At 40.3% G+C, this 27,986-nt stretch overlaps 1 long non-coding RNA gene across 1 annotated transcript; it reads left to right on the forward strand.

The window, feature by feature from the left end:
- Window positions 1-17,942: 17,942 nt before the first annotated feature.
- Window positions 17,943-21,124, forward strand: LOC134759969 (uncharacterized). Its single transcript, XR_010136871.1, has 3 exons — window positions 17,943-18,089; window positions 20,492-20,642; window positions 21,090-21,124. It is a non-coding gene; the product is annotated as an uncharacterized LOC134759969 (long non-coding RNA).
- Window positions 21,125-27,986: the final 6,862 nt, after the last annotated feature.

The raw sequence follows: 27,986 nt of genomic DNA on the forward strand, positions 1-27,986 counted from the left end.
TGTATGTTCAAAATATTTTCTGTGAGTGCTTTGAACATGGCCACAGTTAGTGGGAATTTTTTCTTAATAAAATTGAAAATTTTTTTTCCTTAGAGGAAAGCAAAAGGGTCCACATCTATAATGAATTACAGCAACTTTTCCATGTATTTCTTGTTTTGGTCTATGAAGCTCAGTTGTAAGGCTTAGATTCAACCTTTTGTGATCAAACAGAATTAGAATCTAGCTTTTTGCATGGGGATAAAATCAGTTCCAAAAGCCTTGACAGACATGTCTCTGGTGCTGGGGATGAACGTGTCCTCCTGAGGGCAGATCTCTGAGTGATGAGCCTGGGGCTGGAGACATTATCTATGGACAGATATCACCAAGTCAACCCACAGGAGGCTGTTCCTTTCTGAGGATGAAGGGCAGTGGGGGAATGTCCACAAACATGGCATTGAAATGGAAAGACATTTAAAAATAATTTCCTACAACACAGGAAAACATAGCAGAGTGATGTTAGAGTACAAAATCAACTTAGAAAATAAAATATAGCAATGACAGTCATTACTGCAAGGAACATTTAAACTATTACTATTACTACAAAAGAAAACTAACCAATTACTAACTGAGCAGAAAAAAAGTTTACCAAGAAACTTATCAAATCAATAAGCCAAGCACATAAACAGCATCTTTGCATTGCACTGATGATTTACTTCTAAAAGCCAAATTAGCTGTTCCTTCCTACTGCCTTATTTCCTTTGAATGAATTTGCATCCCTCCTACCAGGAGAATTTAAACTCCTTTTCTTCTTACTATATTCAAGGTAGGATCATATTCCAGAGAGCTTGAGTTGTTCTCCATGATTGCATAAAGTACCAGGCTACACATTTTATCTATACCATTGACTGAATCATCTCAACAATGTTATAAGATAGGTATGCGTTTTTATTCCCTCTTTATGGGCAAGATTCTGCTGCCTGTCCTGATAACTGCAGATTTAGCACTGTATCCTCTTTGAGGAATCTCTGATGCAGCCTAAAAGTGTAAGGCACCCAACATCACTACTGAAGTACAATGTCTCGGGATCAATGACGGTGACTGTTAGTGGCTTTCTCTTCCCCTCTCCCACCATCTGCCCAGTCTGTGCAGTGGCGCTCATGTTCTGGTTTCCTCTGCTTGGACTGCAGCCACAAAACCAACTCCAGCTCTCTTGGTTGGGTCCCTGACACCCTGCCTTGTCCATTAGCAGCAATTACTCAGGCAATTCTTTGAATTCTTCCCACTTTGTTTGCTTGTAACTGGACTCCAGAATCCCAGACTCCATGCAACTACTTCCCTAAATGCTTTTGCTTCTTCCAATGGGCTGACACTTCAGATTCTCCTCCTGATGTTTTGATCTCAGCACAATTTTTGAGTTTCCTTGCTTCTTCAGTACCAGTACTCCCCTCCTCAGGAGCAGATCTTGGCTTTGTAGTGCCCATAGCTCATTCGATTTTGGGAACCTTCTTAATATACAAAATCATCAATATTAACTTAGATATTAAAGGAGGGAAGGATGTGCCATCCCACAACATGCTGAATTGGTGTATTGATTATTTTGAGTTGAAAACATTGGAGAAATTGTAGTTTAGAAAAGGCTAGCTGACCTGTCTCTTCTTGCATGCAGCAAGCCATAAAGGTTCCTCTGGGAGGGGTACTCTCTCTGTACCAGGGTGAGAAGATAGCCCTTATCATGAGACACTGGGAATTGAGAACTGGAATGGATCTGGATAAATATGCTTAATGAAGTAACTCTTATCTTTCACTAGTTTTACATGCCCCCCAATATATCTCCTACTGACTCCCCTAGAAATGTACTACTCCTAGCCAGATTTTCTTTGTCTTGACATTGCTTCTCAAATTTATCATTCTTTGTCTAAAAAGCATAAAAACATCTTGCTTTGGCCACTTTTTAATTTTCTTTCTTGTGAAGATCCCCACGTACATGTAAGATGAATAAGATTTGTATGCTTTCTCTTGTTAATCTGCCTGGTGTCAATTTGGTTTCTAGATCCAGCTAGAAGAACCTGCATAAGAGCTTAAGGAGAGTTGGAAGTGATCTCTGATTTTCCTGCAGAATAAATAAGAATACTTATTTAGAACGAGAAAATAAATCACAGCATGGCTCCTATCCCTTTCTGGAGAGATATCTTTAAGTAATTTATCAGAAATGCTCACATGAAATGTTTCCTGTTGTAGCCTGGTTTCCCTTTGCCACATGGAACACTCTACAACCCCCAAGACTCACAGAGGCCAGTGAACAAAAGGGGCCCTAAAGCCTGAGTGTCGCTAGTTTCATAGCAAATGACTCTGACCCTCTGACTCCTTCACTGTGGCTTTGGGTGAAGACTCCTTGCTTTGGCTCAGTTCCAGAGAACCATAATTCTCAGGGGGTTGTGGGAGTGAAGGCAAGTGTGGAGAGGAGAGAGAGGAAGAGGAGAGTGTGTGTGGGAGAGAGAGAGAGAGACTGTGTGTATGTGAAAGAGAGAAAGAAAGACAGGCAGTATGCATGTGTGTGTGTGTGTGTGTGTGTGCGTATGTGAAACAGAGATAGACTGCACCGTTCCCTCCAGCTTGCCAGTCCTCTCTCCTCTGGTGCAGAACCCCACTGCTGTGTGATTTTAGTGACTGACTGCTCTGCTGGAAGACTGAATGCCTTTATGGAACTTCCTGTAATATTGTGGGGTGTGGCCAGGCATAAATTGACTAACCACCTTGGGATAGGTCACATATGGAGAGGCAAGAACCTAGAACACCCCTAACCAGGCCTTGGAGGCCCCAGAGGTGTGTTGGCAGCTAGGCAGTTGCATGGTATCCACGGGGCTAGGGGACAGATGAGTGGGATCATCTGATGAAGCCCGGAGCATTACGGAGGTCACCACTGGAAAAACAGGGATCCTATTAGGCCCATGGACTCTAGCACTGTGACTCTCTCCACCTTGAACAGGGGGACCCAGAGAGGAGATCTGAGGGCCCAGCTCTGGGCATCTGGCAAGCACTGCTTCAAGCGCCATCTGGGGTACAGAGGGAGAATTTTGGTCCCTAGGGACTTCCCTAGAGGACTCTTAAGAGTTATCAAGAGAAGAGTCAGGCAAAGTGATTAATAGGTTGATTGACATGCTAGAAACAGGATGAAAGTTGGGGACCAGATCTTGGAAAGATTCACAGGAAGTAGCAGTATATCAGGCAGTATATCAAGTATATTAAGTGTTTGTATTTGGGGGTCAAAGACATCTACCATTTATTCTCTTCAGAGCCTTGAGCAAGCTGTTTAATTTCTCTGTGTTTTTCTGGTCTTTTAAAAACAATTCTGTTTAAATAATAACTGCATTACGGAGTGACTTTGATGATTTAAAAAGGTAATCTCTACTTGTATAATGCTGACTATAAACTATTTAGGTGCAGGAACCAGATCTTATTCTAATTTTATTAGTAATGTCTTACTCATTACAGAAGCTGGTACATAGTAGGCCCTTCATAAATATTTGTTAAACTGTGCCATATCACCTACCAGGTGACTGGCATACAGAAATATCTATATAGATAGACAGCTAGGTTGACTGATACAGATACACAGATCTGTGCATATGTGTATAATATAAACTTCTATCTATCTGTTTATCTATATCTATCTATCTATCTATCTATCTATCTATCTATCTGTCAATCAATCATGTCTTAGTATTTGAACCTGAGTATAAGGTCAGGGCCAGAGTAGCATAAGCGAACATAATCCTCAGTGAGTGTGAGGCTAGAGCTCTTAAATTCCTCCTGTCCCATGATTGAGCTGACCAAGGCTGAGTCCACGGGTGTGAGTAAAGAAGCCCTAATGCAAGTACAAAGACAGGAAGAATACAGAGATGAGAACTGGGCAGACTGACTTGTTTGTTCTAAAATACACTTTACACTTGAAATGCTGTTAAAACCAAAGTCTACAGTGATTTTTCTAAAGCATTTATCACTATTTGTTTTCATGCTTCTGACTCACTGTTTAAAAAAATGACATCACCAGCCGGAAGCAGTGGCTCACGCCTGTAATCCCAGCACTTTGGGAGGCCAAGGCAGGCGGATCACCTGAGTTTGGGAGTTCGAGACCAGCCTGACCAACATGGAGAAATCTCGTCTATACTAAAAATACAAAATTAGCCAGGAGTGGTGGTGCATGCCTGTAATCCCTACTACTCATGAGGCTGAGGCAGGAGAATCGCTTGAACCCGGGAGGTGGAGGTTGCCGTGAGCCGAGATTGTGCCATTGCACTCCAGCCTCGGCAACAGGAGCAAAACACCATTTCAAAAAAAAAAAAAAAAAAAAAGGCCTCACCACTGGCCCCACAGAAATACAATAATCAGAGAATACTATAAACACGTCTATGCAAATAAACTACAAAATTTAGAAGAAATGGGTAAATTCCTGGACATATACACCCTCCCAAGACTGAACCAGGAAGAAGTTGAATCCCTGAATAGAGCAATAACAAGTTCTGAAATTGAGGCAGTAATAAATAGCCCACCAACCAAAAAAAGCCCAGGACCAGATGGATATACAGCTAAATTCTACCAGGTGTACAAAGAAGAGCTGGTACCATTTCTTCTGAAACCATTTCAAACAATTGAAAAGGAAGGACTTCTCCCTAACTCATTTTATGAAGCCAGCATTTCCTCATAACAAAACCTGGCAGAGATACAAAAAAAAAAAAAACAAAAAAAAAACAAAAAGCAAAAAACTTCAGACCAATATCCCTGATGAACTTTGATGCAAAAATCCTCAATAAAATACTGGCAAACAGAATCCAGCAGCACATCAAAAAGCTTATCCACTACAATTAAGGCAGCTTCATCCCCAGGATGCAAGGCCAGTTCAACATACTCAAATCAATAAACGTAATTCATCACATAAACAGAACTAAAGACAAAAACCACATGATTATCTCAATAGATGCAGAAAAGCCTTTGATAAAATTTAACATCCCTTAATGTTAAAAAATCTTAATAAACTAGGTATTGAAGGGAATGGCTCAAAATAATAAGAACCACTTATGACAAACCCACAGCCAATATCACACTGAATGGGCAAAAACTGGAAGTATTCCCTTTGAAAACCAGCACAAGACAAGGATGCCCTCTCTCACCACTGCTATTCAACATAGCATTGGAAGTTCTGGCCAGGGCAATCAGGCAAGAGAAAGAAATAAAGGATAAGAGAGGAAGTTAAACTGTTTCTGTTTGCAGATGGCATGATCCTATACCTAGAAAACCCCATCATCTCAGCCCAAAAGCTTCTTAAGCGATAAGCAACTTCACCAAAGTCTCAGGATACAAAATCAATGTGCAAAAATCACAAGCCTTCCTATACACCAGTAATAGACAAGCAGAGAGCCAAATCAGGAATGAATTCCCATTCGCAATAGCTATAAAGAGAATAAAATATCTAGGAATACAACTAATAAGGAAAGTGAAGGACTTATTCAAGGAGAACTACAAACAACTGCTCAAGGAAATAACAGAGGACACAAACAGATGGAAAAACATCTCCATGCTCATGGATAGGAAGAATCAATACCGCAAAAATGTCCATGCTGCCCAAAGTAATTTATAGATTCAATGCTATCCCCATCAAGCTACCATTGACTTTCTTCACAGAATTAGAAAAAACTGCTTTAAAATTCATACGGAACCAAAAAAAAAAAAAAAAAAAAAACAACACTTGTATAGCCAAGACAATCCTAAGCAAAAAGAACAAAGCTGGAGGCATCATGCTACCCAACTTCAAACTGTGTTACTAGGCTACAGTAACCAAAACAGCATGGTACTGGTACAAAAACGGACACATAGACCAATGGAACAGAATAGAGATCTCAGAAATAAGACCTCACATCTACAATAATCTAATCTCGAGGAACTTGACAAAAACAAGCAATGGGGAAAGGATTCCCTATTTACTAAATGATGCTGGGAAAACTGGCTAGCCATATGCGGAAAATTGAAACTGGACCCCTTCCTTTCACCTTTTACAAAAATTAACTCAAGATAGATTAAAGACTTATATGTAAAACCCAAAACTATAAGAAGAAAATCTAGGCAATACCATTCAGGACATAGGCACAGGTAAAGATTTCATGACAAAAATATTGAAAGCAATGGCAACAAAAACAAAAACTGACAAATATGATCTAATTAAACTGAAGAGTTTCTCTGAAGCAAATAAAACTACCATCAGAGTGAACAGAAAACCTACAGAATGGGAGAAAATTTTTGCAATCTGTCCATCTGATAAAGGCCTAATATCCAGAATCTACAAAAAACTTAAACAAATTCACAAGAAAAAAACAAACAATCCCATTAAAAAGTGGGCAAAGGATATGAACAGACACTTCTCAAAAGAAGACATTTATCTGGCCAGCAAACATATGAAAAAAAGCTCAACAACACTGATCATTAGAGAAATGCAAATCAAAACCACAATGAGATACCATCTCACGCCAGTCAGAATGGTGATTATTAAAAAGTCAAGAAACAACAGATGCTGATGAGGCTGTGGAGAAATAGGAATGCTTTTACACTGTTGGTGGGAATGTAAATTAGTTCAACCATTGTGGAAGGCAGTGTGGCGATTCCTCAAAGACCTAGAGCCAGAAATACCATTTGACCCAGCAATTCCATTACTAGGTATTTACCCAAAGGAATATAAATCATTCTATCATAAAGATAAGTGTACACGTATGTTCACTGCAGCACTATTTACAATAGCAAAGACATGGAATCAACCTAAATGCCCATCAATGGTAGATTGGATAAAGAAAATATGGTACATATATATATCGTGGAATACTATGCAGCCATAAAAAGGGATGAGATGATGTCCTTTGCAGGAACATGGGTAGAGCTGGAGGCCACTATCCTTATCAAACTAATTCAGGAACAGAAAACCAAACACCGCATGTTCTCACTTACAAGGTAGAGCTAAATGATGAGCACACATGGACACATAGAGGGGAACAATACACATTGAAGCCTATTGGAAAATGAAGGGTGGGATGGGGGAGAGGATCAGGAAGAATAACTAATGGATACTAGGCTGAATACCTGGGTGACAAAATAATCTGTACAGCAAACCCCTATGACACAAGTTTACCTATATAACAAACATAAACACGTACCCCTGAACTTAAAATAAAATTTAAATTAAAAAAAACCCTAAAAAAAAGAAGAAAATGAAAAACAAGCCACACATTAGAATAATATGTTGGTTAACACTTACCTGACAAAGCATTGGTGTGTGGAATATATAAATGACTCTCACAACACAATAATTAGAAAACAAACACACTGAATTTTAAAATGGGCAAACTATTTGAATCTATACTTCACCAAAGGAGATACAGATGGCAAAAAAAAAAAAAAAAATCATAAAATGATGCCCACTATCATTAGTCACTAGGGAAATTTAAATCATAACCACAGCCCATCTATTCCAATGGCTAAAATTTAAAAAATCAGATAATCTGGTTGGGTGCAGTGGCTCACGCCTGTAATCCCAGCACTTTGGGAAGCTGAGGCGGGCAGATCACCTAAGGTCAGGAGTTCAAGACCAGCCTGGCCAGCATGGTGAAACTCTGTCTCTACTAAAAATATAAAAATTATCCTGGCGTGGTCGTGGGCACCTGTAATCCCAGCTACTTGGGAGGCTGAGGCAGGAGAATTGCTTAGACCCAGGAGGCAGAGGTTGCAGCGAGCCAAGGCGGCACCATTGCACTCCAGCCTGGGAGACAAGAGCGAGACTCTGTCTCAAAAAAAAAAAAAAAAAAAAATCCGATAATTCTAAGTGCTTAGGGAAATCTAAATCATAACAGCAGCCCAGCTAGTCAAATGGCTAAAAATTTAAAAATTTCAGTAATCCTAAGTGCTTATAGTAATGTGGAGTGAGTGAAACTATCTCACATTGCCAATGCAAATGCAGATTTTTACTGCCTGATTGGAAAACGGTTTGGCAGTTTCTTTTAAAGTTATACAAACACTTACCATATGACTTCAAAATCTCACTACTAGAAATTTACTGAAAAGAAATGAAAACACATCTTGCACACAAAGACTTGCACACAAATGTTTATATTGGTATTATTCATAATTGCCGAAATTGGCAGACAATAGAAATGTCTACCAACTGGTGCATGCATAAACCATATTGCAGCAAACCTATTCAATCGAATATTATTTAGCATGCAACAACACTGATGAATCTCAAATATATTAAAAGAAAGATGCCCGTCTCAAATGCTACATACTATAGGATTCCATTGAGATGTCCTTCCAGAAAAGGCAAAGCTATCAAGACACAGAGCAGATTGGTAGTTATCAGGCTCTGGCCTTGGAGGAAGAAAACTGATTACAAAGGACACAAAGAAACATTTGGAGTGATAGAAATGTTCTGTTTCTTGTTTGTGGTATTGTAAACACAACTGTATAAATTTGTCAGGATTTATAAAACGGTACACCTAAAAACATCAATTTCGCAATATGTATAATGTATCTCAATATGTTGGTTTTTAAAAAGCTAAATGTGGATTACAGAGGGAAGACAACTTGAGATTGAGTATCTTGTTTCTAAGCATAAATTGTTGATGTGTTGGCAAGTTCAACTTCTATCTTTGATAAAAGTTTCCTGGAGTTTCTGTGGATTCTCTCAACGATGCACACTTAAATGCAGACTAAAAGTAAATATTGATCTTTCGGGATTTATCTTCATTTTTCCTATCTTCCTTTCCTTGGCTTTTAAAGATTACTTCACTGGAAAGAAAGATAAAGGGTATTAGTTGTTATCTCTGGAAGTGGGACCACAGGATTAAAGAATTTTGTTCTTTATATATTTTTGTATTTTTCAATGATACTATGATTACCACGTATTATTTTTATAATCAGAAAACATATTAAAAGAAGACAGTACCCCAAATTACCTTAAGATTGCTATTTGAAGATATCTGACTTTCCAGTGCTACACACACAGAATCACTCTCTTTCTGCCACCTATCTAATTTAGATTGGTTCCTAAGGGACTAACAGATGTTGGTCACCAAGTGGCTTTGCAACCAAAACAGTTATCTCAGGCGAGCCATGGTGAAAGTGATGCCTATTTCTGACTTGCACAAAATATGTCTTCACCCATAATACACACAATCTGTATGAAATATGGCCTGTCTTATGTTCAAATACATATACCTACTTAGACACAAATTTAAAAATTCCCATAAAATAAATAAATAAATAAATGAGGCCCAGCTAATGTCTTCCTGCAACAAGATTCAAGTATTAAGGATTCAGAGAGCTTCACTCTCCCTGTTTTGCCTTGAGGGCACCTTTTGCAAGGGATAATGAAGTGTTCTCACTGATTCTCTATTTGGTTTCCAGACTTTGATGTGCTTAAATAAAATTTTTGGTGTTGTCTTTGATCCAGTGAAGCCTAGAGGTGCCATTCCCTTCAGGGAAGGAGGTAAGTGTTAGTTCAGCCTTGCATGACCAACAGCTTGGGTCAACAGCAGAGAGCATGGCACAGATGCTAGAAGCGAAGGCTTTGTTCACAGATAAACCTGAGACCAAAGCATGTCTCTGTCATTTACTAAATGTGTCATCTTATGTATGCTGTGTCTCTTCTTTAAGGCCTCACTTTACTCATTGGTAAAAGTGTTAAAATAATAATAGCTACCTCATAGGGTCATCGTGACTCTTGAAAGAAATAATGCAAATAAAATATGCAGTACCGTGCCTGGCATAGATCATGTATTTACTAAAAATTCACTGTTTATATATATATATAAGGAAGGACGAAGGGGAAAACGTACAGATGTGTTCCACCACCTAGCGATAGAGAGGAAGGTAAAGGAGGCCTGGTGTGCCTCTGCGTTAGTTTGCATGGAGTGTGGGGCTCAGAGGAGTGTGAGAAATGCATTTGGTGTGGAGTGTGATTGGGTAAGAAAGGGCTTTAAAAGCTAGTTAGGGAAGTTAACTAGATATAAAAAGCTGTGGTAGGTTTTTGAACACATTGTATTGCAAAATAGCAAAACGTAAGTGTAGGGTTTCCTTTCAGAGACTATGAAATTTCTTTTAAACATTACTGTGTACCAGGGACCATACCATGCCAGGGTAAGAATTATTCTACTCATTTTAAAGATGGTAATATTGTGGCCCAGTAAGATAAAAATTAGCCCCTGTTCACCTTTTAAATCCACCTCATCTATTAAATGGGGATTAAGTCAGTGTGTGTGAGGGTAACACCAGAGCCAGCCTGTGAAAAGCACCTTCCACAGAATTGATGATCAGCGAGCACTAATGCCCCTTAATTCTGTGTTAGCTTTAAAGACTGGGCCTCTGTCCTATTCTCATGACCAAGCCCCAGGTTTGTCCAGTTCCACTCATCTCTTTGGTCCTGCCATGCTTGTGTCCATGTGTGGATAACCTGCTCAGGATTTGATCATTTTCAGCACTGAGCAGCTTTATCTAAACCCCACTTCATGGTTGTGACTGTGCTCCTTCTTCTAGGCCTTGTGGACAGGAACTGGCGGCCTCTGCTGGCCTGCCTGTCTGCTTTCATCTCTAAATGCTGCCATGCTTCAGCCTCTTGCTAGGACCCACAGTCTGATGGCTCTTTGACATGATTTCCTGCCTGGAATATCACCCATTGTCCAGTATGTACATGCATCTTTTCAAGTTGCTTTTCCAACAGTGGAGTTTGTTAAAAGTAGAGTTGCTTGGGCCCTATTCTAGACTAACTAATTTAGAAGTCCCCAAGATGTGGCCTGGAAATCTGTATTTTAAGAATGTTCCCGAGGTGGCTGGTAAGATGGCCGAATCAACGCAGAAGGCGAGTGATTTCCGCATTTCCAACTGAGGTAGCCGGCTCATCTCAATGGGACTGGTTAGATGGTGGGTGCAGCCCACAGAGCGGGGGCAGAAGCAGGGTGGGGCATTGCCTCACCCAGAAAGTGCAAGGGGTCAGGAAACTCCCTCCCCTAGCCAAAGGGAGGCGTGACGGACTGTGCTATGAGGAACGATGCACTCCAGCCCAGATACTACGCTTTTCCCACAGTCTTCACAACCCGCAGACCAGGAGATTCCCTCGGGTGCCTACACCACTGGTGCCCTGGGTTTCAAGTACAAAACTGGGTGGATGTTTGGGCAGACATCAAGCTAGCTGCAGGAGTTTTTTTTTAAATATCCCAGTAGCACTTGGAATGCCAACAAGACAGAACCGTTCTCCCCCTTGGAAAGGAGGCTGAAGCTGGGGAGCCAAGTGGTCTAGCTCAGCAGATCCCAACCCCATGGAGCCCAGCAAGCTAAGATCCACTGGCTTGAAATTCTCGCTGCCAGCACAGCTGTCTGAATTCGACCTGGGACACTCAAGCTTATTGAGGGGAGGGGCATCCACCATTACTGAGGCTTGAGTAGACCATTTCCCTTCACAGTTTAACAAAGGCTATTGGGAAGTTTGAACCGGCAGAGCACATCACAGCTCCATAAAGCCACTGTAGCCAGACTTCCGCTCTAAATTTCTCCTTTCTGGGCAGGGCATCTCTGAAAGAAAGGCAGCAGCTCCAGTCAGGGGCTTATAGATAAAACTCCCATCTCCCTCGGACAGAGCACCTGGGGGAAGGGGTGGCTGTAGGTGCAGCTTCAGCAAACTTAAACGTCCCTGCCTGCTGGCTACGAAGAGAGCAGAGGATCTCCTAGCACAGCTCTCAAGCTCTGCTAAGGGACAGACTGCCTCCTCAAGTTGGTGTCTGACTCCCGTGCCTCCTGGCTGGGAGACGCCTCCCAGCAGGGGCCGACAGACGCCTCATGTGGGTGAGCTCTGCCTGGCATCTGGTGGGTGCCCCTCTGGGACGAAGCTTCCAGAGAAAGGAACAGGCAGCAATCTTTGTTGTTCTGCGGCCTCTGCTGGTGATACCCAGGCAAACAGGGTCTGGAATGGACCTCCAGCAAACTCTACCAGACCTGCAGCAGAGGGGCCAGACTAATAAAGAAGAAAAGAGAGAAGAATCAAATAGACATAATGAAAAACGACAAAGGGGCTATCACCACTGATCCCACAGAAATACAAACTACCATCAGAGAATACCATAAACACTTCTACGCAAATAAACTAGAAAATCTAGAAGAAATGGACAAATTCCTGGATACCTATACCCTCCCAAGACTAAATCAGGAAGTCAAATCCCTGAATAGACGAATAACATGTTCTGAAATTGAGGCAGTAATTAATAGCCTACCAACCAAAAAAAAAAAGCCCGGGACCAGATGGATTCACAGCTGAATTCTACCAGAGGTACAAAGAGGAGCTGGTACCATTCCTTCTGAAACTATTCCAAACAATTCGAAAAGACAGAGTCCTCCCTAACTCATTTTATGAGGCCAGCATCATCCTGATACCAAAACCTGGCAGAGACACAACAAAAAAAGGAAATTTCAGGCCAATATCCCTGATGACATCGATGAGAAAAATCCTCAATAAAATACCGTCAAACCGAATCCAGCAGCACATCAAAAAGCTTATCCACCATGATCAAGTTGGCTTCATCCCTGGGATGCACACGCAAATTCAACATATGCAAATTGATAAACATAATCCGTCACATAAACATAACCAATAATAAAAACCACATGATCATCTCAATAGATGCAGAAAAGGTCTTTGATAAAATTCAACACCCCTTCATGCTAAAAACTCTCAATAAACTAGGTGTTGATGGAATGGATCTCAAAATAACAAGAGCTATTTATGACAAACCACAGCCAGTATCATACTGAATAGGCAAAAGCTGGAAGTATTCCCTTTGAAAACCAGCACAGGACAAGGATGCCCTCTCTCACCACTACTATTGAACATAGTATTGGAAGTTCTGGGCAGGTCAATCAGGCAAGAGAAAGAAACAAAGGTAATGAAAGAGGAAAAGAGGAAGTCAAATTGTCTGTTTGCAGATGACATGCTTGTATATTTAGAAAACCCCATCGTCTCAGCCCAAAATCTCCTTCAGCTGTTAAACAACTTCAGCAAAGTCTCAGGAAAAAAATCAATGTGCAAAAATCACAAGCATTCCTATACACCAATAATAGACAAACAGAGAACCAAATCATGAGTGAACTCCCATTCACAATTGCTACAAAGAGAATAAAATACCTAGGAATAAAACTTACAAGGGATGTGAAGGACTTCTTCAAGGAGAGCTACAAACCACTGCTCGATGAAATAACAGAGGACACAAACAAATAGAAAAACATTCCATGATCATGGATAGGAAGAATCAATATCATGAAAATGGCCATACTGCCCAAAGTAATTTATAGATTCAGTGCTATCCCCATGAAGCTACCATTGACTTTCTTCACAGAATAAGAAAAAACTACTTTAATTTTCATATGGAACCAAAAAAGAGCCTGCATAGCAAAGGCAATCCTAAGCAAAAAGAATAAAGCTGGAGGCATAATGCTACCTGACTTGAAACTATGCTACAAGGCTACGGTAACCAAAAGAGCATGGTACTGGTACCAAAACAGATATATAGACCAATGGAACAGAATGAAGACCTCAGAAATAAAACCACACATCTACAACCATCTGATCTTTGACAAACCTGACAAAAACAAGCAATGGGGAAAGAATTCCCTATTTAATAAATGGTGTTGGGAAAACTGGCTAGCCATATGCAGAAAACTGAAACTGGACCCCTTCCTTAAACCTTATACAAAAATTAACTCAAGATGGATTAAAGACGTAGATGTAAGACTTAAAACCATAAAAACTCTAGAAGAAAACCTAGGCAATACTATTCAGGATATAGGCATGGGCAAAGACTTCATGACTAAAACACCAAAAGCAATGGTAACCAAAGCCAAAATTGACTAATGTGATCTAATTAAACTAAATAGCTTCTGCACACAAAAGAAACTATCATCAGTGTGAACAGGCAACCTACAGTTTGGGAGAAAATTTTTGCAATCCATCCATCTGACAAAAGGCTGATATCCAGAATCTACAAAGTACTTAAACAAATTTACAAGAAAAAAACAACCCCATCAAAAAGTGGGTGAAGGATCTGAACAGACACTTCCCCAAAAAAGACATTTATGTGGCCAACAAACATATGAAAAAAAGCTCATCATCACTGGTCATTAGAGAAATGCAAATCAAAACCACAGTGAGATACCATCTCATGCCAGTTAGAATGGTGATCATTAAAAAGTCAGGAAACAACAGATGCTGAAGAGGATGTGGAGAAATAGGAACATTTTTATGCTGTTAGTGGGAGTGTAAGTTAGTTCTACCATTGTGGAAGACAATGTGTTGGCGATTCCACAAAGTTCTAGAACCAGAAATACCATTTGGCCCAGCAATCCCATTACTGGGTATATATCTAAAGGATTATAAATCATTCTCCTATAAAGACACATGCACACATAAGTTTATTGAAGCACTATTCACAATAGCAAAGACTTGGAACCAACCCAAATGCCCATAAATGTTAGACTGGATAAAGAAAATGTGGCACATATACACCATGGAATACTATGCAGCCATACAAAAGAATGACTTCATGTCCTTTGCAGGGACATGGATGAAGCTGGAAGCCATCATTCTCAGCAAACTAATACAGGAACAGAAAATCAAACACTGCATGTTTTCACTCATAAGTGGGAGCTGAACAATGATAACTCATGGACACAGGGAGAGGAACATCACACAATGGGGCCTCTTGGGGGTGGGGGGCTAGGGGAGGGATAGCATTAGGAGAAATACCTTATGTAGATGATGGGTTGATGGGTGCAGCAAACCACCATGGCACTTGTATACCTATGTAACAAACTTGCATGTTCTGCACAGGTATCCCAGAACTTAAAGTATTGGAAAAAAAAAAAAAAAGAACGTTCCCCAAGGTGGATTCTGATACAGCTGTTTGGCAGGCTGGCCTCTGTGAAATAATGATGTAAGTGTTTAGATCACATGGCCTCGATGGCCTATTGCAACTCAATGAGTTCATTGTTGGTTCACCATTGGGTTGGGTTCACAAATTAAATCCAGGTCAGTACACTGCTTTTCCTAGGAGTTTCTACAACTTCTTCAAGACAAACAGTGTTCAGTGTTCCCTCCACGTCTCCTCTGGATGAACCCATCTTAGTGATGTCTATGTGATGTTACAAGTCCTGCAGGATAACTTGGAAGCTCATCTGCTACTGCAGCTAGCTTAGCATATTCAACTTATTCTCATTCTAAGGTGCTTATGAGGCAGGACTCCTGCCGCATCTAAAGCATGACTGTCAAGCAAGTGGCATCTGTTGCCTATTATCAGAAGCAGAAGCAGGAGCACTTCTGCCCATTGCATCTTGGTATTGGAGTCTCCAAGGAAAACCCAAAGCAGTGAAGTACTGGATGGAGTAATGCTTCACTCATATAGATAAGAGATGGAGTGAGGTCAGCTTCAGTGGTAGGTGTTGGTCCTCCATGGCCAGGGAGTCCCTCCTGGCAGCTGGCACAGGATCATTGGCCTGCACACACCCCTCTTGTGCTATATTGGAAGAATGCCATTCCCTTTCCACAGGGAACAGATATAATCATGGGGTTGGCCAGGTGCCAAATAACCCACATGCTTTTGCAGAACAAAGGAGCATACATTGAGTATGAAACAGGGAAAGCTATTCCCACCCAAGGTAACAAGTCCAGCACAGGCTGCGAGGACTCTTTATCTCTTGATAAGGAAGTATTTCAGGCCCAAGGCCCATTCCTATCAGCTGAGAGGATGGCATGCTACTGACTTTCCTAACAGTGATCTTGCTTATAGGATCCTGTGACTGTCACTGCCACAACCTAGTTTCAGATTTCCTCTTAAAAATGAAGATCTGCCCACATTCAAAGCTGTCATTATCAAAGCCATTTCTATGAACTCTTCTGAAGAATAATCTTGGAACATCTGATATGCAGTGTCTTTTAAATTACTATGGAAAAAGATAGTCCTGTTTAGATTGAATTTTCCAGATTCATTAGCTACTGGGCTAGGTCTTACTGATGCCCACTTTTGTTGACATACTAGAACTTTGTAAAAAATTGGTCTTCTAAACTGAAAACCTTGGAAACTTTTAAACATTGTCCTGAGTAGTTATTTTAGAATTTTGTATATTTGTATGTCATTTTATGTTGCCTTTATATTAATATATGCCAGAGGTGCTGGGTATTTTATTCCTTGTCAGCATCTGTATTTGTGTACTGTGGAGAGTTCCCATGGTAATAATAAAAGATGATTTTATTAAATACCAATTTATCCCTTGACAGTTTCAATGCTACTCAGAACAAGATAGGTTTTGTAAGTTCTGGTTTCACAGACTTCTAAGTTTCAACATTTTCTGTATTGTAGAAATCAGTATCCCTGAACGCATAATGATAATTAAAATGCCTTAGAATTCCAGTATAACCAGGAATATCCTGGCATGAAGTATTAGGTCATCAATTTGTGAGGAACATTGAGAGGACCTGAGATGGAATTAGGTATAATCACTCAAACAACAGTAGGACAGGAGGACTTGGAGAGAGAGAGTTTGTCATCATATCCGTGACTGGGGATATTTTGGTTCGCTTGCCATGTCAGTGCCTTGTTCATCAGAGTAAATATTTTGCCCAACCTAATTATTCTTGGGCTGCTATATCCTTGCTCCCCAGATGTAAATCCCAGGCCGTATCTGGAAAAGACTGAAGAAAGAACAAAGTCTGCTTTAGTTGCAGGCATGTTGAATGTTGGCCAAGATAGACAGCCTCGTTGAACGAACATTTAGGACATAGTGAGACGATGGGACACATGAAAAGATTTATCTGGCCAACCACTTATTCCCTTGCCAGTGAATCTCCAGTAAAAATGTGTCTTGTGTGGCTCTAAAGTAACATGCAGTCTTTTCATGAGTTTATAGACACTTTTAAATAGAACAATGAGAGAAGAGGGTCTTTTCCCTTGTTTCAAGATGGGAAGATCTGGGGTTAAGGGTGGTCAGAACATACTTTTGAAGTAGGTTTACTAAAGAGGACTTCCATTCAATTCAGAAAGGAACTGAGTATATGCAGGAAGAGAAGCAGAGGTTGAGAGAGGCTTCGGAATTGAGAGAACTGGAGGTATGCGTTCCATGGGAACTTCAGAAAGATAGCTCACATTTTTACTAGGGAGTATTCAGCCCTAAGTTCCAAAAACAATCAATATGTTCTCCCTGCTTTTTAATTTGTCAAAGAGACTCTGAAATTTAATTCCTTAATTATTTGGTCTCAGAAACGTTTATTCCTATAGACCATAATAGTTGCCAATTAAAGTAGAATTAATTTTCAAATATTAAAATGCATTTGAAACTATTCATATTAATTCTGAAGCAACAAAAGTAAAACAAGACAAGACATTGAAGAAAAAAATGTACAATACCTCTTACTGCACGCTAAATAAAGCAAATTTAAAATTTGACATTAACTAGACTTTTATTCTAGATAGAGGGACCGCATCTGTTCTCTCCTAACACCCCATGAAAATCCCTCTCAAAATGTACAAGTATATATTTTTTAATTGCAGCAGCTCTGATAAGCAGGATATAGAAAGACTACGTGCTGGACTCGAGAATTTCCAAATCCTGCCACATCAGTGGTGTTGGATTGAGAAGCACAGTCATGGATTCCATTTGTTCCACCCTGTGGTGTGGAAAAGTACACATCATCTGGCAGAGGATATGAAAAAGCTCTCTGTTACCAACACAGCCTGTTGCTAGCTCTCAGATTCCAACCAGAAAGTCAGGCAGCCACATTCCTTTCTGCATGAGAATAATATTTTATAGTCAGCCAGATCAGAGTTCTTCTCCTCTTTTTTGCCTTCTCTTTTCATTCTTGATTAGAGACTACATTAGAGACTACTCCTAATTAGAAACTTATATGTTTTAGTAGAAACCATGCCAGATGTGTGATGCAGTTCAGTGGAATGTTAGGGAGCAACTGATGGTGGCACTTTGAATTGGGATTGTAAACGTGACAGATGGGGGCCGAGGCAAGAAGAGCCTAGAAGCATGAGTCAGTGAGTATTCATGAATGTGGGAGGGTTTGTTGGGGGCATCACATCTTGTCTTTGGAAAAGAGGTAATTGAAGACTATGCCTAAGTTTTTAACAAGGTCAAGAGATTCTGGCAGTGAGGGAAGGAGGTTTATTTATTTATCCAGAAAATATTAATTGAGCATCTACTGTGTGCCAGATGCTGTTTCGGTGATAAAGAAATATGAGTAGAGAAGAGAGACCAGGGCCTGGTTCTAGTGGGGAAGGGGAGGAACAAGAATAAGTAAACCATTGAAAAATAGAATCTTTAATCATCATCAGTACGATGAAGAAAATAAGATGGGGTTGTGTGGCAGAGTGATGAGGGCTCTTCAGACCACTCCATTGTAGCTACAACATAGACTGAGCCCAAGTCTGCAGAACTTGTTCAGAAGAAACCAGAAGAAACAAAGTTTCTGTCATTCCTTTTCTTGTTTGATTCTCACCATACCCTATTATGCAGGTACTATTACTATCTTGTTTTACAGTTGGAAAAAAGCTAAGATAATAAATGGGCAAAGATGACTTCTTAAGAGAAATAATACAAATAATTAATAAATATCTGAAACATGTTAAAATTCATGAGTAATAAATGCACTAATAATTAAAGGAATGAAATTTAAAATTATAATTAGATATAATTTTCAATTGATCGAATTTGCAAAGATAAAAAATAAGACCAAATTATTGCAAGTGATGGTGGTGTAAAATGTAGCCCCCTCATTTGCTTCTGAGGAGAAGGTTAATTGGTATAATTTTTCAGTAAAACAGTCTTACCTGTAGGAATAAATACCAACGAAATAACCAGAAAAGCAAATAAAGATTCATATGGCAGATATTAACTGCAGTACTATTTATAAAATCCCCAACTGGAAACTACCTACATGTTTGACAGCAGGGAAATACTTTCATAGGTACAATCATTACATAGTCATTAAAGATGATGTTCATGAAGATTTATTAACAGCATGGGGAAATGATTATTAAAATATATATTTTTAAGTAGGCTAGAAGTTGTATATGTGGCATGGTGAAGTTTGGTAACAGAACCACCTGAGGTCTAAGTGGACACATGACTGTTCAATTAGAAATTACATTTCACAGTTTCTCTTAGCAAGGTGTGGCCACACAACCAAGTTCTGGCCAATGGCATGTGAGCAGAAATAACGTCCAAAATTCTAGATCATGTTCCCAAAAGGAAGCTGCTTGCCTTCCATGTCCTTTTTCCCTTTTCCCATAGGCTGATTGATGAATGTGGCAGTGGGGTAAGCTGGTTTAGACCATGACAAGAACAACACTGTAAGAAATGACACAACAAGATAGAAGGAGCTTTGATCCCTGGGTGATCTTGTGGAGTAGAGTGTCTACCTCCTGAACCTATCTGACTGAACTTTACTGAGAGAAATAACCTTTTATCTAGTTTTCAGCTATTGTGATTTGGTCTCTGTTTAAACAGCTGAAATAATATCCTAATGAATGCAGATAGCACCTCTGCAAATTATATACAACATTTTCCTTCTTTATTATTATGATTATTTTATACTTAAAGACACTAATGATCTTAGTGATAAAGCTAAGAGACAAGTTCTGATAGATTTGTTAATGAAAGCAGAATGCTTGACATTATGCCTCTGCCATTCTGGCAATCATATTTGCATATGTTTCAGAAAAGCACTTAGTTATAACTCTAATAATAACAGAGCCAGGTACAAATATAAAAAGGTGAAAGCTTTGATTAGTTTCTATAAGGTTTTAACTTGATCTCAGACCTGTGGAATATTAATGGCTATTTTTGTTTTCTGCTCTCGCCCATTGCTCCTATAATGAGCTATTGTATGCTCATTGATTTAGTTGACTTTGTCAGAGATTTATCTCCATAGACTGATAAATTTTCCCAATTTGGGAGAAAGGGGAGCTTCCTGTACCATGAGTGACTAATAGGCAAGAAAGAGGGACAGAGAGGAGAGAGAAACATACCTTTCTCTTGGACAACTTTACTTCCTTCTCTTTATCAGCGTTATTTACTAGAACCAAGATAAACAGTCAGCCCAGGTGAACTTCTGGGAGCCTAATGGACTGCATGGCAATGCCTCATTGTTCTAGCAAAGGAAAGCTATAGTAGAACCAGCACAGGGATTGGAGGGAATGAAGGCACAGATTGAAGGGAATGGGGGCACAGAAACATAAATGGAGACTGAATGATGGGGTGGGAGGAGATGAAAGGAATGATGAATAAGAGAAGGTCAAGTCTAAATCCAAACTTGACAATTTTGATCCAATGCCAGGTAGGCTTTGGATCCAGAGGCTTTTAAGCTTTAGAGAAACAAGGATGGGACTATTAGGTGGAGTAGTGTACTTCAAGAAAATCTTTCCTTTCTAAACATTAGGTGAAAGAAGAGCAAGGACAAAAACCCAGTCTTCAGAGAAATCAGCTGGCTGAACCGAGACCAAATAGCAGCCTCCAGTCCATGATTCAAGGAGAGGGCAAGACTATATTGGCTGGCACTGGTGCCTTGTCAGGTTGAAGGAGAGACCCAGGTATTCAAGGGTGCTACACAGAAGGAGACAAGAAGATGAAAGGAACTCTTAAATTTATTGAGAATCTAATATTCTATTTAATTCTTGCAGCAATCCTGGGAGCACCCTTAACACAAATGTTTAGTGTTTTGATCAAGACCAGGAATTTAACAGATGGAGGATTTAGATTTGTCTGTCTCTAAAATCCATATTCTTTTTTAAATGCCATTTTGAGAATTCTCAGAGATTGTTGCCCAATACTCTTCCATAAATTGAGGAATAAAGAAGACTAAGATATTCCCCAAACTTGATGACTTGCCCCATGAGAACTATTGATTTAAGTCCCACAACCCTCTGTATTAGTTCACAGAGGGAAGAGGAAGCCTATGGGTAGATAGGGCGATGCCCAGGGGAGAATGAAGGATGGTTCTGCACCATTGTCCAGAATCTCAGTTTGCTTTGTTCCAGATTAACTCCAGGTGGCCTGATACTGTGTACTGATGACCACAGCAACCTTCTAAAGGATCCACAGGAGCCTAATAGCCTTCAAAGGAAGCATCACAATACAGCGTAAGAATATGCCCATTGTTGAAACTGATCAGGAAAAAGCAAGTGAAATTAATCATTATATACTTTTTTAAAAAAAACTGAAACTAAGTAAATATCCATCCACAAAGGAGGAGTTAAACAAATCACAGGGCATTTTTCCTTTTATAAAGCCAATTAAAAAGGTGGTTGAATTAATTATACTTCCATGGATGGATATCCAGCATGTATTGAGTGCGAAAAGCAAGTTAATGAGAACAACAAAAATGATATACTTATATGCTCATATACCTCTGTGTGACACAGAGAAAGGCCAGGAAGAATATGTACCCTTTAATGGTTATTTTGGGGGGAGAGAAGGTGGAATAGGGAAGGAGTAGAGCAGTGACTTTTGCTCTTCATGCATTTCTGCATGGTTTGAATTTTGAGAAGATAAATTGAGCATTTATTACTGTTATAATTTAAAATAAACCCAACACGAAAGTGAACAGTCAGTAGAATACAACTATCTTTCTGAGCCAGAGGCAGAGAATGATGACTTAAGGTCATGGATGCTTCTGTATCAGCATCTAATACAGAAATACAAACACATGCTGAAATCTGCTCCAGTTAGGAGATCCAAAAAAATATGCTCCAGGAGAAAAAAACAAACAACCCCATCAAAAAGTGGGTGATGGATATGAACAGGCACTTCTCAAAAGAAGACATTTATGCAGCCAACAAACATATGAAAAAAGGCTCATCATAGCTGGTCATTAGAGAAATGCAAATCAACCACAACAAGATACCATCTCACACCAGTTAGAATGGCGATCATTAAAAAGTCAGGAAACAACAGATGCTAGAGAGGATGTGGAGCAATAGGAACACTATTACACTGTTGGTGGGAGTGAAAATTAGTTCAACCATTGTGGAAGACAGTGTGGCAACTCCTCAAGGATCTAGAACCAGAAATACCATTTGACCCAGCAATCCCATTACTGGGTATATACCCAAAGGATTATAAATCATTCTACTATAAAGACACATGCACATGTATGTTTATTGCAGCACTATTCACAATACTGAAGACTTGGAACCAGCCCAAATGCCCATAAATGATAGACTGGATAAAGAAAATGTGGTACATATATACCATGGAATATTATGCAGCCATAAAGAATGAGTTAGTGTCCTTTGCAGGGACATGGATGAAGCTGGAAACCATCATTCTCAGCAAACTAATACAGGAACAGAAAACCAAACACTGCACGTTCTCACTCATAAGTGGGAGGTGAAAAATGAGAACACATGGACACAGGGAGGGGAACATTACACACTGGGGCCTGTCAGGGGGTAGGGGGCAAGGGGAGGGATAGCATTAGGAGAAATACCTAATGTAGATGATGGGTTGATGGGTGCAGCAAACCACCATGGCACGTGTATACCTATGTAACAAACCTGCATGTTCTGCACATGTATCCTAGAACTTAAAGTATCATTCAAAAAAAAAAAAAGAAAAGAAAAAAAATTTGCTCCAGGCAGAACTGCAGCCAGTAGAACAGGAATCCATTTTTTTCTGCATTCCAGTGTACTTCAGCCAGTGTTCCTAGTAGCATTATCTACTCCTCAGCAATTCCTTTAACTCTGAACCTCAGGTTGACCTCTTGTTTTTCCCCGAAACAATTTTTAAATGCTTTTTTGTTCCCATCAATTTACATTTTAATGTTTACTGGGTTCATGACAGTGTTAGATTCTTTGTAATAGGTGCTAAAATGTATGTAAAACTTTTTCAAGTTTTTTCAAAGATAAATACAAGGCAATGCCTCTTAGAAGGTTATAATCAAACCAGATGTCACTGGCATGTAGTATATGTATGTAATGAAATTCAGAAAATACTGTAAAAACATTAATTTTCCCCCAATTTTATATGTAGTTGATTTTCTTTCATTTATTTTTGAAGAAAAAGTAAGGGTTAGGAGGAAGATATGGAAGAGATCAGAGAGGTAAACAGAGAGAAAGGTAAGCAGGAGGATTATGAAAAATGGTAAGAGATTGAGAGATGAGATAGCATCAGTGAAATTTTGTCTGGACCTACACACGCTTTCAAGCTCATGAGTGGTGCCACAATGCAACTGGCATCCTGTGAAAGCAAGCCTTCAACTCTACTGCATAACTCTCTGCATGGGTCCTGAACCACTTTATCTAACCTCTTTCCTGTTCTGCAACTTGGTTTGCTTCAATCCCTCATGTTTCTGATCACTAGATTTACTTTCCTATTTGTAGCCTAACCTCATATCTTGGAATTGACATCTGGTGTTTATGACATCTACTCTCATCCTTAACTAGGGTTCAGAGTTCTCCTGTGTGGTAGGCAGAATAATCACCCTTGCCTTCAAGATGTCCATGTTCTCATCCCTGGAACCTGTGAATATGTTGCTTACATTCAAAGGGGAATTAAGGTTGCAGATGGAATTAAGGTTGTCAATCAGCTGACCTTACAATGGGAAGATTATGCTTGATTATCTTGATGGGCCCGGTATAGTCACAGGGATCCTTACCAGTGGAATAGTGAGTCACAGGAGGAGCTCAGAGGGATGCCAAATGAGAGGGACTTGCTTTGCCTTTGTGACTTTGTAGATGGAGGAAGGAGGTCACAAGCCAACAAGTGTAGATAGCCTCTAGAACTTGGAAAAGGCAAGGAAATGTCCTACCTAGGCCCCACAGAAAGGAATGCATGCGGCCTTGCCGGTGCCTTGATTTTAGCCTAGTGAGACATATACCAGATTTTTAACTAAAAGAGGACTATAAAATAATAAATCTGTGTGGTTTTAAGCCACCAAATTTGTGGCAATTTGCTATAGCAGCAATTTGCTATAGCAGCAATAGGAAACTAATACACCCTGGCTACTTTAAAGCTGTTCTCCTGGTCTGTCCTAAAGCCCTTTGCACCCTTTAACTTCATGGAGTCTTCTATGGGCACTAAAAGGGAGGTTCTGGATGTGGCCAGGTAATGGACTGCCTTGTTTAGAGACAAGTTGACCTACTCATGTGTTTCTCCTTCCATCCCAACTATACCTTCACACTTTCAGCAAAGAGCTTCTTCTCAGCACTGTCCCAAGATTTGGAAACAGAGTGAATGGGGATACATGATAACGGGCATGTATTTGAGATATGATTGGTTTTAGGGCAGTTTCAGAACTGGATGATTGATCCCATATAAGTTCAATGGAAACAGCTTAGCAAAAGCTCATGATTATTTATGGCCAGTGGAAGTTAGATTGCTGTTCTGTGCTTACAGTCAAGTAGAATTATACTAGGTTTGGGCTAATAGATACCGGTGTAAATGACATTGGGGATTCACTGTCCACTCTCTAAATGTGAATGAAGTCATAAGCGATGGGATTGGGGAGTGGGAGAGGGCATGCTCCTCCGGGGGTGTGGTCACACATGGTCTTCAGGTGGGCATGTGGAAAGCCCTCCTAGATTCTGATAGCTAAACAAACATTGACTGTATAAGATACCAGTCCTGGTAGATTAGTCATTCACAAACTTCGGAATAAATAAAATCACCTGGAGACTTCGTTAAAAGATGTAGATTTCTAGCTCTGTTCCTACTAAGCAGATTTAGTAAGCCTAAGATGTATTTTTGACATGTATCCAAGTGATTCTTATGCAGGCAGTCAGTGCAGCTCACAATGAGCATGGCATTGAAGAACACTGTGTGGGAGAGAAATACCGTTCAAATAGTCTAGTGCTTTGACTTAAGGAGGAATCTGTAATTTCCCAGTTTGTTTTCTGCTTTGATCCTCTTCACATGTGTATACTCTTTCAGCATTTTCTCATTACATAAGAATTTGCAAGCGATGGGAGCAGGGAGTGGGAGAGGGCATGCTCCTAAGGGGGTGTGGTCACACATCATGGTCTTCAGGTGGGCATGTGGAAGGCCCGCCCAGATTCTGATACTATTCCTCTGTTTCCTACTCAACTCACCAATAGATAATTCTTAGCTCCAAGAAACGCAGATGTCCCTTATTGGGGCATTTCTGGGTGTGAGGAGACACTCGCAAACACTCAAGGCACCGTGGGACTTGCGCTGTAGGTGAGTAGCAGACAAGACCTTTCACTTGGAAATGTTCCTTTCCTTCCAAGGTAGGGAGAAATGATCTGATCTCTTCTCCGAGAGGATTGACTCTCCAAAGTCTAGTCTTCCTTTGATCTGGGTGGGTGGGAGGTGGGGGTCCTGCCTACGGTTGTGCAGGTTGAGCATGAATTCCCAAAGGGTAAGTGTAGGTGGAATCCTGTTCAGGTCCTACTCAGCAAGCTGGATGCTGGAGCAAGGGCAAGGGTCTGGCTAGAGGAAAAGCTGCCCTTTAAAAGTCCACACGAGGTCTCTGCTAGTTGTGACCCTGCCAGGTGGCAACCTCAAGGGTTTCTCAGTCTTAACTCTCCCCTTGAATTCAGTAATTTCAGGACTGGGGTGATAGGAAAAGTAAAAATAAAACGAAATTCAGGAAGAATTCTGTTTACTGCTACATTTTCCAACAGTTGGAAGTCTCTGCTTTCCTGACAGTATCTTGGATTCTTAAAAGATCCACCTGTACGACTTTAGGTGGCACTCACTCATTTACCCACTGAAAAAACAATTTTTTTTTTTTTGGTCAAATGTGACTGAGTGTCGCATTATGCTCTTGTGTCTTGTCAATCCTCCTATTTGCCAATTTCCAGCTTATCAGCTAGACTTGCTTAATGCCTGAGGCCAAGGTACTGCAGTATCTCTTAATTAACTAGTTGCAGACAGCTAATTACTTAACTGCAGTATCTCATCAGTATACAAAGTTTATTGACTCCAAATTGGAAAAATGCCTCTGAGCATTTTTAAAGTATTACAAAACTTCTACTGGAAAAGGCATCTTTTAAAATACCACCCATGGAAGAGCTCAGACAAAGGAGGATAAAAGTGTGGAGGAAAGACACTTGAAAGAGTTGTTTCATTTTCCATCTCAATCCCTTACCCTCTATATCTCCTATGTCAAAATGATGGCTTTAGAGATTCTGTAGAAGTACTCGCCTCTTCACAACCACCTACTCCACTCTCCTGGAGATGACCACAACCCCTGAAATGCTGCGCCCCACCCTTTCTGAGCAGGTTCCCATCCTGAACTTCTGACTGCAGTAAAATTTAGAGAGCTGCCTGCTGCCCAGTCTACAGGCCATTGAAGCTGCAGGAAACGTTTCTGATGAACATTTTCAGGACTCGGCTCCCAAGCACTTGCTGACCGGCCTCTTTGGTCCAGATCCAGCCTTGCCTCCAACCTTGCTGGCTGGAGTATCTGTGGCTTCCTATAAAAGGCTGGACATACTCTCCTTATTAAAGTGAGATTAACAAGTGCTAAGGAGGGTATTACAGATCATTAGCTACCTAATCATTAAAGTTCTAACTGAGGAGTTATCCCAAGTAGACCATTTACTGTTCTCTCACTAGATGGCCAGGCCTGCGTTGGACACTTCATACAGAATCAAACTCAGTCTCTACACACTGTGAGCTAGAGATTATTCTTGATTTTTATTTGATAAACTCGAGGTGCAGAGAATTGGAATAATTTGTCTAAAGCCACACATATAATTGGAAAAAAAAACAATGCAAGGGAAAAAAAGTGCTTTAGAGGAAAGGAGCTAGTGAAACACATCATATTGAGAGTAAATACTCATTTGGGATGAGTAGATTTTTCTTTTGGACTCCTCTGCTGGTTCAGCAGATCAGTGCTGCAGTAATATTTACTGGGTTCAGAAATGATTTCACTTTGTTGGTCTCATTTTACTCTTCGATTCTTTATAGCTGAAGCCTGTCTTCGCCAAAATGGAGATCTAAGACATATGTTATTTCCACTTTTCCGCTGTCAGTTTAATATATATAGTGACCACTTTTTTTTTCCTTGAGAAGTACATACTCTGTGCACTGGTGTGGAGGAAAAGAAAATGCCAGTATGTCACCGAAAGATTAGCAGTTCACAACCTTGGCTGAACATTAGATTCACACAGAGAGATCTGGGAAGTCCTCATGCCCAGGCCACACTCCCAACCTGCTAAATTAGTCTCTGTGTGTGTGGCTTCCTGATATTTCTAGCAGTGCTTCTCTAACTTTACATGAACACAAAGCACCTAGGGGTTTTAAAATGCAGAGTCTGGTTCAGTAGGCCTGTGTGGGTGCTGAGACCCTGCATTTCTAACAAGCTCCCAGTTGAGGCTGCTGTTTCTGGGCATCTCCACATTGGGGTTAGTGAGGCTCTAAATTAGCCATTTTCAAAATATGGTCCCTGTATCTGTGGCATCAGCATCACCAGGGATCTTGTTAGAAATGGAAATGTTTGGGCCCCTCCCAGACCTAGTGAATCACTAACTGGGGGTGGAGTCCAGCAATCCGGTTTAACAAACCTCCAGGTGATTCTGATGTACACTAAAGTTTGAGAACCACTGCTGGAGAATCATTTCCAGTTTACTCTAGGTTTAGGCTTTTGGGAGGCAAGAGAGTTTATCCACAGTTTATCCAAAACAATGGAGAAGGCTTATTACAAGGATACTTGTGGAAGTGAGATTAGGCTTCATAGGAACCCAAGGAACAGTTGCACAACTAGGACATATGTGACAAACCACTCACAGCAAGGCATCCCAGAAATTGGGATGTGTCCGGGAGCATCTGGAGTGACCACCCAGGCTGACTCATTGCTTGCCCAGCTGTAAGAGTTCACTGTTTCTTCCTGTAGTGCCTTCTCTTATCATGACTCAGCAGTTCTTCCCCATCTCTGCTCCCAGCATAGTGGCTTAGTTGGAGTCCTGGAA

Source organism: Pongo abelii, chromosome 15, assembly GCF_028885655.2.
Source record: "Pongo abelii isolate AG06213 chromosome 15, NHGRI_mPonAbe1-v2.0_pri, whole genome shotgun sequence".
In the NCBI taxonomy this organism is placed as follows: Eukaryota; Metazoa; Chordata; class Mammalia; order Primates; family Hominidae; genus Pongo; species Pongo abelii.